Source organism: Rissa tridactyla, chromosome 3, assembly GCF_028500815.1.
Source record: "Rissa tridactyla isolate bRisTri1 chromosome 3, bRisTri1.patW.cur.20221130, whole genome shotgun sequence".
Lineage (NCBI taxonomy): Eukaryota > Metazoa > Chordata > Aves > Charadriiformes > Laridae > Rissa > Rissa tridactyla.
Genome location: NC_071468.1, coordinates 18905903 through 18919577, shown reverse-complemented (window position 1 = coordinate 18919577; position 13675 = coordinate 18905903). Strand labels below are relative to the sequence as shown.

General features: G+C 43.2%; 2 protein-coding genes across 9 annotated transcripts in view; one reads left to right on the top strand and one right to left on the bottom strand.

Moving 5' to 3' along the window:
• The window catches only part of CHGB (chromogranin B), a 109541-nt gene extending 103260 nt beyond the window's left edge, over window positions 1–6281 (bottom strand). Inside the window, exons 1-4 of one of the 2 annotated variants that reach the window (XM_054196394.1) lie at window positions 6224–6281; window positions 5497–5608; window positions 5007–5060; window positions 475–494 (exon numbers count right to left, since the gene is read on the bottom strand). The gene's annotated coding sequence lies outside the window, so the exon portion shown is untranslated. Of the gene's footprint in view, window positions 1–474; window positions 495–5006; window positions 5219–5496; window positions 5609–6223 lie in introns of those variants that run through there. The other variant, XM_054196389.1, reaches the window with a different exon arrangement.
• The window catches only part of GPCPD1 (glycerophosphocholine phosphodiesterase 1), a 48890-nt gene continuing 41413 nt past the window's right edge, over window positions 6199–13675 (top strand). The window contains exon 1 of one of the 7 annotated variants that reach the window (XM_054196410.1): window positions 6199–6333. The gene's annotated coding sequence lies outside the window, so the exon portion shown is untranslated. Of the gene's footprint in view, window positions 6334–6800; window positions 7010–7340; window positions 7363–9129; window positions 9149–9222; window positions 11718–13675 lie in introns of those variants that run through there. The other 6 variants (XM_054196415.1, XM_054196409.1, XM_054196408.1 and 3 more) reach the window with 6 other exon arrangements.

The window sequence follows — 13675 nt, the reverse complement described above, 5'->3', positions numbered from 1 at the left end:
AAGAATACAGAATAGGTGTAAAGTAACTGATAAGTTCTCCTATTCTCCTACAGAAGTCCTCTTTGAGGTCGCTCACCAATACCTGCCTACATTTCAAACCTCAAATGATAAGTCTGTCTCTGAGCTGCTTTTTCTACAGCTCCATTGTCGCAGCAAGCAGTTCCCTGTCAGCTAAAGAGGATTTAACTTCTAGCTGCCAATGTTCCCACTTGTGCCCAGACAGCTCTAACATTCATCCAACCTGGCTTTGAATTCTTTTAGCCCACTGACACAACACAGAACTAACCTAATTAAAAAAAAACCAAAATCCCACAAAACAACCAAAACCTGCTGAGTCCAAAGGAAGCACTTGCATCACTACTGTTGTTATCTGGCAGAGCATAAAATTCAGCCACACATTTCATTTCAAGCACAAACATGACCTTTGAAATGGGATTTTGAACCACACCACAGCCAAAACCCATCTTCCCTTACCTTAGGGAAGGTGTTCCTCCCTGTTGTTGAGATGAAACATAAAAAAAAAAAGAAAGAAAGGAAAAAAAAAAATCAACATTATCCATGTCATATTCCACAACCACAGTTGTTCTGACCACCCTTGTCTCTGGCACAGTGAAATGGGTGCTGCAGACAAAAGGAACATGGGAGGTCTTGAGTACAATTTCAGAGACAACGAGGTAAAGATTGTAACACAAGAAGGTTTTGTAAAAGAACACAAGAGAATGCCTTGTAAATGGTAGGCAGACAGAGCTAGGAGTTCAGAGAACACCGCATGTATGTTTATATATACAAAAATAAGACAAAAAGTTATGTATATAACATACTATATAATTTAGGTTATATACGCACATAAAACTTACTATATAACTTGATTTAGTTATATAAAAAACCCCAAAAGTTTCATATTTGTAATCGACTCTGGCCAGTTTAAATGTGGTGCTTTGATGGTGTGGTATTTTAGTTCTTTATTTAGGTGTTTCACAATAAAACTTATACATGTGTCATTTCAGAAACTATAAACCAGCTTAGATCAAGAAGCAAATCATGCTCGGGCACTCTCAAGACTACTTTATAATGTCTCATTTCTAATCCAAATCTCTTCTCTGCAATATTGTGTTAGCACCTGGGATTTTTTTTTAAATTTTCAAATGTTGTAAAATTGTCTACCACTGGTGCCAGATTATATATGAAAATTAAGTGTTTGAAAATGACTGAATTTCCTACAGGTGAAAGTGAAATATCTATAACTATTCTTTTTCATGTTATAATTTGATAATTGTTAACAGTGGCCACATAAGGGTTTCATTTTACATTTGTACTTAGTGATGCTCTTGTCCACCACTCTGATATGTTGTCACACTTGCTACCAGCACACCTAATCCTAATAATTAGGCAATAATGTCCCCTAGTCAAAGAGAAATCTGAGCTATTGCAAATCTAGAGTTGCATTCCTCCCCTCCCTCCACACCTTTTGCTTATCTCCTAGGCTTGCCCACTGTAGGCATATAAAAAGTTTTAAACACAGCCTTATCTTCTTGCTTATTTCTTACCACCCACTTCTCTGATGCATTTCTCCCTAACTGCTAACTCGTCCACAGAGAAAAATATATTATACTGTATTACAGTATACATTACAGAGAAAATGCCATTGCACAACAGGCCTTTTTCTAATAATCTTTTCTCATCATTCTCCATGAGACTGAGAGGCTTTTACCATGCTAATAGCAGTTCTGCTGCCTTGCAATTTTTATTCTTGCTTGATACCTTCCAGTCTCTCAGCATCGCTTTTCTTTAGTGCCTGTAAATTGTCCAGATTTCACATTAGATAATGATACAGCAATACTCTCAGTGCCAGAGAAAAGGTCAGAAGTGCATTTTCAAGAATAAGTGATTCTACAAAAGCATAAAAAATAGCGAACGAGATACTCCATGCCTAATGCTGTGCATTCATTTGCATAATTTTACCAGCTATTTTTATTCACAATAACCCATCAGAGCCAGAGCAACTGCAGAAAAATCAAGTGCAGTAAAATAAGGAGCGCAATTCATCTAAATACACACAGCTTTCATCAGCTGCAAGCACTGGTGTTGGTACAAGCAGTTCACTGGCACTGATAATGCAATCTATGGAGGAGGAAGAAGCACATCTATAATTTGATGTTCACAATCTTTATAATCACTAATAGTATGAATGAGGCTTGATTTATAGGTTGAATCTATAATTCTGGCAGCTGAAGAAAATATTACATTGGCTACAGAAATGGACATAAAACCTCAAACGCATTTTCTAGTGCCTTTTTAGTACAGGTTTGCTGGTGTGTCCTATACATCAGCCTCAATCACTTATTTCCTGCACTTGGGCAAGTATTATTGTCATTACTTACAAAAAACAGGCTGCATAAATCCCATGGGGCTTCACATCTCAACTGGTACAGCCTCAAGGCTACTTTGTTATTCTGCCTATGGCACACACCACCTCTAACCCCACTTTATGGGAGCAAAGTTCAGTTTTAAGGCAGCTTCCACAGTGTTTGGGGAGGCTGCACGCACACAGCATCTTTTAGCTCTTTCACTACTTTCACAACAGCATTGCTGCCAAAACAAAGACAAAGCAGTTTGCCAGACAGCACTGGCTAAGTTCTAGTACTTCTTATGAAACTACTATAGTGGAAAGGGGAAAACATGCTTTCCAACATGTGCACAAGTAGTTTAAATAGAGTTTGTGTTTGCACACTTGAAACTGATCTTGTAGCCTTGTCTTTCTGGATCTCTTTGGGACTTTTGCAAACAGGAGCTCAATTCAACTCAGGTTATATGATATAAAACCCCCTTTCGTTTTATTTTGTTGCTATGTAAACAAGAAAAGCAGATCATCAATCTTCACTTTTTGGACAGATATTTAAGAAGAGTTCTATAAACTCATCTACGTGGTCTATTTACTGTACAGTTTTATATTATCTTAAGGAGTAGCTGAGACTTGCCTGCTGCGTCATGGCAAAGTATGACCTTATCTGATCCAACCATATTGAAGCAACTCCTTAAGAAAAAGTAAAAAAAAAAAAAAAAAAGTACACTGGCAAGCTTAATTAAAAGTAGACTTTTTTCAGGTTAAGCCAAAACATAACAATATTTCCCATCCCACCCTTTTCCTACTTGCTGTACACTGAGCACAAGCTTAATCATCGTTCTTAAGTAGTTGGTTTTGTTTTATTCAGCAAGACCAAGAAGTAGTGCAGTGGAATTATTTACAGGAATGAAGTTATTAAAATTTGTATTTCAGTGAAAGGCTTAACAACAAAGCAAGATGGGGATCTCACAGGTTGAGACTGAGTAGAGAGCAATCAACTTGCCTCCACCCAAAGAGCCGCCCTACTGATGCAATCATGGTAACGTTAAGTGTTTAGAGAAAAGAATCGTACAGCTCAACGAAATTTCTCCCCTTGGAAAAGCCTTACCAATTACAGAATGAAGAACATCATCTCTGATTTTGACAAACTCAACTTACCTTTAAAGAGAAAATTAGTCCTTGAAAGTTGCCATGACAAATTACACTGTTTACAATCAGCTGTTTCTCTTAATGCAGCATAGAAATTCCTATTAACATTCTTTCCAAACGAATAAATATATACTATTATAAGATTCCTGAAGAATTAAAAAATGGTTTATTTGACAGAATGTCAGCTTTTAGCTGAAATCCACCACGTAAGTTTACAAGGAGAAAAAGAAAATTCCCTAAGCATTTCAATTGAGCTGATTATATTAGCTTCTCTCATCTTGGTGAAGAAATAGGAAGATGTACATTTTTAATAAAATGAACACATGAGTATTTCTTGAATCCATTTAGGGCTTAAATTTTTAGCTATAATGAATTATTGTAGGAAGTGCAATAATAGTTTTGACTAGATCCAGGCATTTTTTGAAATAAACCTTAGGGCTGAAAGAGACCAAGTGTTATACTTCTAATTTTTAACAAAAATTTAATGATACAACTTTATAACATGACTGTCACCATATCAAAGACTCATTTTTGAAAAATCTAACACACCAAAGCATGTTTGAAGGTGTTGAATTCTATCCCAGCTTTCAAACAAATTACTTGAACTAATAAATCTTAAAAATGGGCAAGAGAAAACAAGTAGGCAATTACTTTTCTACATAGTATTTTCTCTAAAGTTTCTTCTTCCTTTCTTCAGCTCACTGTTGATTACACCTGTAGAAGTGATGGCTCCTACTGTTTGCTTAATTACTAAGTGTTTGTAACTAGAGTAGTTTACATTCACGTTTAACACAATCCTCACTTTGCAACAAGCACTTTTCACCAACCCTCCCTCCTCCTTACCCAGAAGAATTCCTCTTATCCTTTTGGCTTCAAAATAAACTGCTTTTGGCTATCATTTCCTTTTACTGCATAACTTCACCTATCTTTTTTTTTCCTTTAAGCAGGGTACTCTGATCTTGCAATACTCAAATAAAGACCTCAGCAATTCAGAAGTATTACATATTTCTCTGCAATAGAATATCTGATATTAACATTCATTTTTCCTACAGCATCTAGGTCTGTGTCACAAATTACTTAGACACATGGCTGGATTTGCAGGGGGTGAATGAATGGAAAATAGTCATCTATTTATTTAAACGACGGATGGAAGGACAGCAAAGAGCAGAATACTTCTAACGGTGCTAACTCCCAATGCAAGACAGGATAAGTGGTTTTTACACATATACAAACTGCAGCTGCTTTGACAGCTGACACAAGTTGTATAAAGCAGAAGCCAGTTCCTTACCAAACTATTTATGCAAGCTTATTATTAGAGTGAAAGGATCGGTCATACTATTACAACTCCATAGTTGTGCTCCATAGAGCACAAGCTCCCTCAAAAAAAAAGCAGAGGAAAATATTTTCCCTTTATTTCTAATACGTTGTTGGGTGAATTACAGTGGGATACCCTTTTTCTCAGAAAATCAGGTCTCAGAAAGCCACAAAGTCATAGTGACAAACACAAAGCTACCTTTTAGCGCAGCAAAGCCTCCTCTGGGGTCTTCAACCAATGGTCTCAGCAACCCTGAAACAGAAGTATCACACTTAAACTCTGCCTGTGGCTTCAGAACTCCAGCATGGGCATTCCCACATTGGTTTGCTTTGGTGCCATTGCTTTGAAGACATGTTTTTAACTGTACCATGAATGACAGCCCTTTTGGCCACGACTGGGGACTGGGGCAACAAGAGGAAGAGGCAGAACAAGAGGGCAGAGGAAGAGGCACCCGCATGACAGCAAGTGGGCTCCCTGGGAGGAAATTCCATTTCAACATGAGGAAAAACTTCTTAACTTGTAGGGTGCCAGAGCACTGGCGCAGGCTGCCCAGAGAGGTTGTGGAGCCTCCTTCTCTGGAGACATTCACAACCCGCTTGGACACGTTCCTGTGCAACCTGCTCTAGGTGACCCTGCTTTGGCAAGGGGTTGGACTAGATGATCTCTAAAGGTCCCTTCCAACCCTTACCATTCTGTGATTCTGTAACCCAGCTGTGTGGGGAGCAGGAGGGCACCGGCTCCTGCCACCCTATGTTTCAGCAGGAAATGGAGGCTGCAGCCTGCCAGCGGGGCTGGGACACCTGCACAGGACACACAGACAGCCACTGCCAAATCCACAGAGTCCAAAGCCCTTCTCAAGAAAGGCACGCTGCCGGCCCCTTCATACCACAGACAGAGCCATCGTGCCCCTGATGCCATGAGCTCACAGCTGCCTGAGCCATTGCGAACCTCGAGGACTACCTGTCCTTCTCTCACGCTCCCAGGCTGGGTACTGGGGACCTGACCTGACCTGAGGCAAGGTGACCTCAGGGGGTAGGAAAATGGTCGTGGAGGCCTGCCTCGCCTCAGCAAGACCCCTATCCAGCATCCCCCTTGTCCCACACAGCCCCACATACCCGCCACCTCGCCTCACCTCCCTCAGGGCCCCCTCAGGCAAGCCACGCCCCCTCATGCAAGCCACGCCCCTTCGCTCATTAGCCCCGCCCCCTTCCCCAGACTCAGGGATTTCGAGGAAACGGCACAGTCCCCGCCCCGCCCTTCCTGCTCGCCGCTTATTGGCTGCGACGGGGGGCGGGGCCGTAAGCCGTGGAGAGTGACGCGTCGGCGAGGTCACGTGGGGCCGCCCCCTCCCCGGTTCGGCCGGGGACAGTTGGAACCGGTTGGCGCCCACCCCCCTCCCCCCGCCCCTCGGGTACCGGGTACCGGCCACCGCCCCCGGCCGCGGGAGGAGGGGCCGGCAGCCTGGCCGGCGCCGCCCGCAGCCCCGCGCCAAGGGGTTGGGAAGCCGGGAGCGGCGTTCGGCCAGGTCAGTCAGCCCCGCCGGCCCGGGGTGTCGCGGCGGGGCACGGCTGGTTGGTGCGCGCGGCTGACGAGACCTGGGGCCTGAGAGGGTTGGGCTGGCGGCCCAGCGGCGGGAGGGCGCTGCCGTTCCCCGCGGGAGGTACCGGGGGGATGACGCTCGGCACTTGGGCGTGTTGCGATGCGGGGAGCGGCCGGTGCCGGGCCCTGAGAAGAGCTGGGGAGGGTGGAGCGCTCCCGCCGGCCGGTTGCCCCCTCCCACCGCGCCTTCATTGGCCCCGCCCCCTCACGCCCCGGCCACGCCCCCTTCCCAGTCCCAGGGCTTTCGAGGAAACGGCACGGTCCTCCCCGCCCTTCCTGCTTGCCGCTTATTGGCTGCGGCGGGGAGGGCGGGGCCGAACCTTCGGGGAGCGACGCGTCGGCGAGGTCACGTGGGGCCGCCCGCGCCCCGCCGCCCCTCCCCGGTTCGGTCGGGGGCAGCTGGAACCGGTTGGCGGCCGCCCCCTCCCTCCCCCCCGACCCCCGCCGCGCCGGTACCGGCTGCCGACCCCGACCGCGGGAGAAGGGGCAGGCTGCCCGTCCGGCGCTTCCTGCAGCCCCACGCTAAAGGGGTTGGGAAGCCGGGAGCGGGTCTCGGCCAGGTCAGTCGGCGCTGCTGGCCCGGCGTGTGGCGGTGGGGCACGGTTAGTTGGTGTGCGTGGCTGAGGGGACCTGGGGCCTGAGGAGGGGTGGGCTGGCGGCGGGAGCGGCCTGAGGGGAGGCCCGGCCCTGAGGGGATCCGGTGGCAGAGGTGCGCCGTCCACGCAGCCGGCGCCGCAGCTGGGCGGTCCGCCGGCGAGGGGCATGCCGAGCCGGTGGAGCCGTTTATTTACGTCCCTGCCGAAAGCGCTCACCCGGGGCGGTCCCGCGACTGCCGGCCTTATGTAAGCGTCCGGGAGGCGGGGGCACGGCCGGGCCCGGGGACGCGGCAGGGCCCGGAGCCAGCCGCGGTGCGAGCCCGGCGGTGGGGCAGGCGGTGGCGGGTGAGGAGCGGTCGGTAAGGCCCCGTCAGGCCCGGGCACCCCGCGGCGGCGGTGGGTGTGCTCAGCTCCGCTCTTTGTCTGTGCTCCGGGCCGAGGGAGCACGCTAACAGCGTTAACGGCTTGTGCTCTCCCTTCTCCATCTCATTCGGACTAATAAAACAACTCCAGGTTAACTTCTTTGCCTGCTTCCTAACCAGGCTGCTGTAGGGGGCACAGATTCATTTTCCTATTATTTTTTTTCCCCTTTATTTTTTAATCAATAGCTTGTCTTGTAGGGTGTTAGTGTTTTAATTCATTAAAGCATGCGCTGTTAGATGGAGATTAGGCTCCAGAATTTAAAAATTTTAATAGTAGAGTGAAATAGTGGATAAGTGGACTTATTTTTTATCACAGAAAATATTTTTCCTTATAGATTTTTATATGTATTGCTATTCTAGCACTGTTGCCTGTAAAATAACTGTAGAAAATACATAAAAAAATCAAGGGACTGCTTTTTTTTTTTAATAGAAGCTACCAGTCTGAACTGCTGCATAATCAATCTCTTTATTAAAGCCGGTTACTCCTCAATAAAACGGATACAGGCTTTGAAGAACCTTTAAAAAAGCTGTTTGTTGTTGTGTTGAATGCAGAGAGCTGTGGGGAATCTTATACGTGTTATTTGTCCGTGTCATTTCTAAGTGAGGAATGTTAGTATGATCACAAAGAACTAAATTACTACCTGGTTAAGATCTTGTCAGCCACATGTTAATAATGAACAACACTTCAGCAAAGAGAAATCAAACCCAGGCTGTTTGGTTTCCTTGCAAATATGCCCCAGCCGTTTCCTGTCTCTTTTAACAACTTTGTCTACAAAACTGCTGTGACATAGCTAAGACAGAACGGTCTGCTACATGGACAGGTATTTAAGAAATGCTGAAAACCATTAAGTTCTTTTTATTTAAAACAAAGCAGGTGCATTATAGGTGAATACAGTGTGTCAGATAAGGATCTTGCGTTTGATTACCAGGTCTGGCTTGGCCTTGCAAACAGGTAGTTAAATTGTTACTGAAAATAGCATCTTAAAGATATTTTTCTCTATTGCTATATATTAATGTGATGTTGTCTCAGAAGTAGTATTTGGGCTTTGCTTCTTTCTAAATGTCAGCATAGCCCTATTGGTAAAATTCCTGCCTTTGAATCGGCACAGCATGTCCAAATCTTGTATGCAAGTTTGTTTTCTGCCCAGTGTTAATACTGCAATGCAGTATGAGAGCTGCTGACTTTGTGGCCGTCCTTTCTCATGCAGTCAAGGTGCTGGGGGAGAGGACGGGCAGGAAGAACCTTCTGGTTTTTTGGGTGAAAATTAAGGAGTTGATGCTGTAATGTTGTTTCTAAAAATTCTCCTCCAGTTGTTAGAGTGAGTGTCCTGACAAGCATGTCCTCTGACCTTGCTCTAAAATCCAGGTGTTGTCAATTATTGTTGCTTAATTTTATTACATACCTAATTTGTTACTTTAGATATACTTTATAATATTCTGATACCTTGTTAGGAGCAACCACAAGTAAGAAAATCTGTTCTTCATACTAGAAGCTTAATTGGATTCAAGTAGATATAATTTAAATACTAAAGGTATAGTCTGAAGTAGCATGAGTTAATATTTTTATGCTTGAGAGTCTAATGGTGTGAGTAAAAATGACAAAACTGTGTCTTAAAACAGCAGTTTTGTGTGGCTGGCTCATCTCTCTTCTTTGTTCAGCATAGCACCAGATCTGACACGTGGTGGATTTTCTATCGCTGCAGACAGTACAGCTTTCAAGAAGGTAAAATAGAAGTACAGTACCTTCTCTTGTAGTGCAGTGTTGTGTTCAAACGCAGGCTTCCCGAGGGAGGGTGCAGTGGGCTGAGGTGCCCTGCATTGGCCCCGTTCTGGGCGCTCTCATCTGTCGAGTGCTGTGGCACCTTTCCCCTGCTTCAGGCTGGAGTTGGATCTCTCCTTGGTGTTGATCGGTCTCCTGAGTTTGTACTTTTAAGGTGGAGAATGTCTACTTAATATCAGAAAAGTAAAATACTGCAGCCTACTACTCCTTGCCCTTTTGATCTTTATATAAAAAAAAAATGAGCATATATGTTTACTTTTGCAGTACCAGTATTCTGCACTGTGATGAAATGTGTGCTAGTGGTATGAAAGAGCCTGTTTGTGCACAGATGGTCTTTATTTTTCTACAGATAACTAGGCAAGTTCAGTAATATAGTGGTTAAAAATATTCTTACATTAAGAACCAGATATTTGAAAGTGTTAAAATGCATTCCAGGAATATCATGGCACCTAGGTACCTAGCTGTCTCATTTTAATTGTCTGTCTAATTACCTTTGAAAAATCACATCAAGTACCTCTAAAAAATGTATATACCTGGATATCTTAAAAAAATTCCATCCATTAAAAAATTACTTTTATAAGCCATATTTTACCCTAATTGAAAAATTTGTGTTCTATTGTGGGCTAGTATCCAGTCATCCTTAAACATAATGTTACCCAAGAGAGTTTTGGGTTGATAGCTTTACATCAGAAATTTCTACCAATAGTTTATTAAGTAGGGTTTTGGGGCTTGCCAGGGGGTGGGGGAGGAAATGTAACACAGTATATTTTGGTATAAGTCTGCTGCTTTTTGGCTTTCTTGTCAGCATGTTGCCAAATACTGAATATACTGAATGCACTAAGGCCATGCAAAGGGTCAAGGTCTCATGTGATCTGGGTCATCTAACTCCTAGGAGCTTAAATGAAGTTATTTTAGTTCACACTCAATTAGATGCATCCTAGAGAGGATAGAACTTGCAAAACTTTGGATTCCCCCCATGTAGTGGAAGAGTAGCGCTTTGCTTCTCCTTCAATCTTGAAGTTGTTTTTGTTATGAATTCTGATTATTTTTAGTAGAAATTTTCCCTGTGGAGCCCTTCCAATTTAGAAAGCTAGTATAGAATTTCCTGAGGTTTGGTCTGTTTGTCTCCCCTCCCTTCCCTCATTAGATGTCAATGTGTATTTTTCATTCTAGTACTAAGTATAACCAACCATTCTGCAGCCCTTATAACCAGCTCATAGTTGATAAAGTCAGCTTCTCATTCAGATCTATCTAAATATCGTTGCCTAAAGTGTTTCCTGCCTAATTTTGAAAGCCTTCTGTCTGTACAACAAAAAGAAAGTTCAAGGCCTTCAGGCTTGTAAGTCTCTGCAGTAGAAAAAAATGATCACATCATACTTTAAGCCTGTCTCAAACGTTACCCCTAGAGCGTTAGAAGTCAGAGCCTCGCAAACCTATTTGGGTTGCTATTAAAAATGTCACTTGTATTGAGAGAGAGCATGTCATCGGGCTTTATGAATGATACAAATTTTTGAGTCTAAAATTTGTTCAGTGTTTGCATCTAGGCTATTACTTGGTGTGTGTTTATCTAAGCCTGAAATACTGGGTATAAGATATGGGACAGCAAACAGACAATACCTCTTAAAATATATTGGAAAGGTTAAGGAAATTAAAGGGGGGTGGGGATGGAAATAATTTACTGAAGCTGAAGGGTCATGAAGGGGTTTTATATACCACCAGACCTGTAAGCCAGAAGGTTCAAATGAACTTCAAGCTTGGAATTTTTAAATTAAGTCCATCTTCTGGTATATTTTGACTACAACCAAAAATTATCTTGGTCTTCCCCATTCATGATGAACTTTGCTACCTCATTTTAGAGGAAAGCTATGATGTTTTGTGATACTGAATAGTTGATTGTGTTATGCCAGAAGAAGAGTCTGAAATGTCTTCTCTTCTAAGTGCATTTACGGGTCCATGGCTTTTTGCCTGCATCTTCTAGAAGTGCACTTCTAGAATTGGGAGGGGGAGCTTGGGTTCACTATTATTTAGGGAAATATATTAACTCCTGTCACCCTTGTACTCCTTCAGGTGCCCATGAGGATGAGAAAATTGTGAAAGGAAAGCTTTACAGGCAATATTAGAACAAAGAGTACATTTTTTCCTCTTCTGTTCAGCCTTCAGGATACTATGCTTAAAATCTTTGTTGCTTTTCTTTTGGGTGTATGAAGGCAAGTAAGTGGATTTCTGAAATTACCAAGATTCCCAGTTCTTTTCTTCCTGTCTAAGGCCCTGAGGAGAGCTTTGTCTTGTGACAGGGGAACAAAGATTGCAGTGACCCAACCTACTAGGCTGTGGATCTTGCCCCTGCTCTGGAAGCCTTGCAGACAGCCTGTTTTATACAGTGAGATTAGTTGATGGGCAGGGTTACCTGAGTCAAGCTTTTGAAGGCAGGTCAGGACAGCCCCAGGACTCAGAGTGCCACTGCCGCTGTGCGGTGACCATCTCCTTGGGAAGTCTCCAGAAGCTGTGACAGGTAAGGGTTTGCTTTGCGAAAGGAGGAGAGTGTGAGAGACTTGAACTGTGACATGGTGTGGGAAAGAACATGTTTCTGAAAGCAAGAATCTCGAGGTAGAGAAACACTTTTTTTTTTTATTGAAGTGCTGATACCATTGTGTGAATGTCTACCTGAGTGAGACCTCTCTTTCCCATGAGGCAAGGACTGAGATTCAAGTGCTCGTTGCTTGTTTGCATGTAGTTGCAGTCTGTAAAAGCTGATCAAAGGGTGGAGGTGGGACATAGGATGAGGGGCAATTGTTTGCACCCCAGGGTAGCATTTGGGTGCGTGTAGTCGCAGCAGATGTGTACTCAGCTTTAATACTTTCGAACCCAAAGTTTGTTTAAAAAATGGTCGGTGCATAAGGACTTCTAGTTCGTAAATCTGCTCAGTTGACTTGTTAATATTTGCTGATTAGGAAGCGTTTAACATTTTTTAATGTAACTGTTCTAACTTGTTTCAGTTCCCCTGAGCAGACAGTTATGACCCCTCTGAGCTGAGGATTCTTTACATTCTCCCAAAGAGTCCATTGTTACAGGTGTGGGGAGCATAGAGGATTTTGTTATTCTTTGTTAGCCTCTTCGGTGAGGCACTACTGAAAATCTGAAGGAGGTATTATAGTGTTTAAAAGATCGCCTGACACCTACTGGTCAGAGGATTTGATTGTCTGGGGTTTCGTGCCATTTCCCTCTAGGAATTAAATTATTCCCTCGGGAACCAGTGGCAACTAAACAGCTAAACTTATGCTTTTTCTCCCTAAAGGAGGGGTTTTCATATCATGTCTTGAAAGTACAGAATGCTTTATAAGTGTGTGATAATACACAACATAGGCTTGATTCATTAACAAAAAGCACATCTGTTTTTTCCTTGCTGTAACAGCAGTTCTGCTCGAAAAATCATGCTTGCGTTTGGTGATGTAAACTAGACTTTTTCTTCTCCTGATGTACATCCCTTGTGGGATGTAGAATAGGTCTTTGAGATAAAGTGCCTTTTGAGCGGAATTTTGACAGCTTTATGAAGTCAGTTTATCAATGTCCTTACAATTAACTACTGTTACATAGAAAAGTAATATTCTTTTGCTAGACAGTTTAGAAAAGCCTACAAATGCCTTGTGAGTAGGTACACGAAATTTTTACAAGACTGGCTGAAAGCTTTATAGATTTAGCAGGATTTCAGTTTTTTTTCTAGGAACGAATGGGTAGTTAATTAATTTGGAGTAAGACGGATATACTGGTTTTCGTCAAGTTTAATTTTGAGTCATGTTGCATTGGCTTTGGAGACAACTTTTTTTACAAGGCAAAAGCCTGTTCTTGCTTTGGGGAACTGGGTTCAGGCTTCATCTGTCACTTACCTGCTTTGTAGTCTTTGGCAAGGCATTTTTGCCTACTTTGCCTAACCTTTTCAGTTAAAGGGTGTCCAAGCAAGGACAATCAGTGAACACAGCCAAGGCTCTGAAGTATTCAGTGTCTTCATAAATGCATGCTGGTAGTCTATATTCTCTGCTTTAAACTGAGATTTTTGTGTCGTACAGGACCAGTTTCACAAGTCCAATTTTAGTTTCAGCACTGAAACATGCTGCCCTTCTGTGTCTATAAATAACTGCTAAAAATAAATGCTAGAATGTGTCACTGTTAACATACAGACAACTTAATGACATACATGTGACGAAGTTCATAAAGGATGTGCCCATCATGGAATTCCTGTTTATTAAGTGTGCTTATTTCTAGCTGTATTAGTTTGGGATTTTGTCATTTATAGAAATGTTACTTGTAAAAGATTACATGCAGAATTGGAATGTATGACCAGAAACATCTATATTGCTACCATTTTCTTGCTCTCATTTTACCACTGAAAAGTCATCTCCCTTGACATGAAGGGAGGAGAAAAAGGAATGTAAAGTAAAGGCAGCAATAGTTAGAAAATGAGTAGATTAAGAG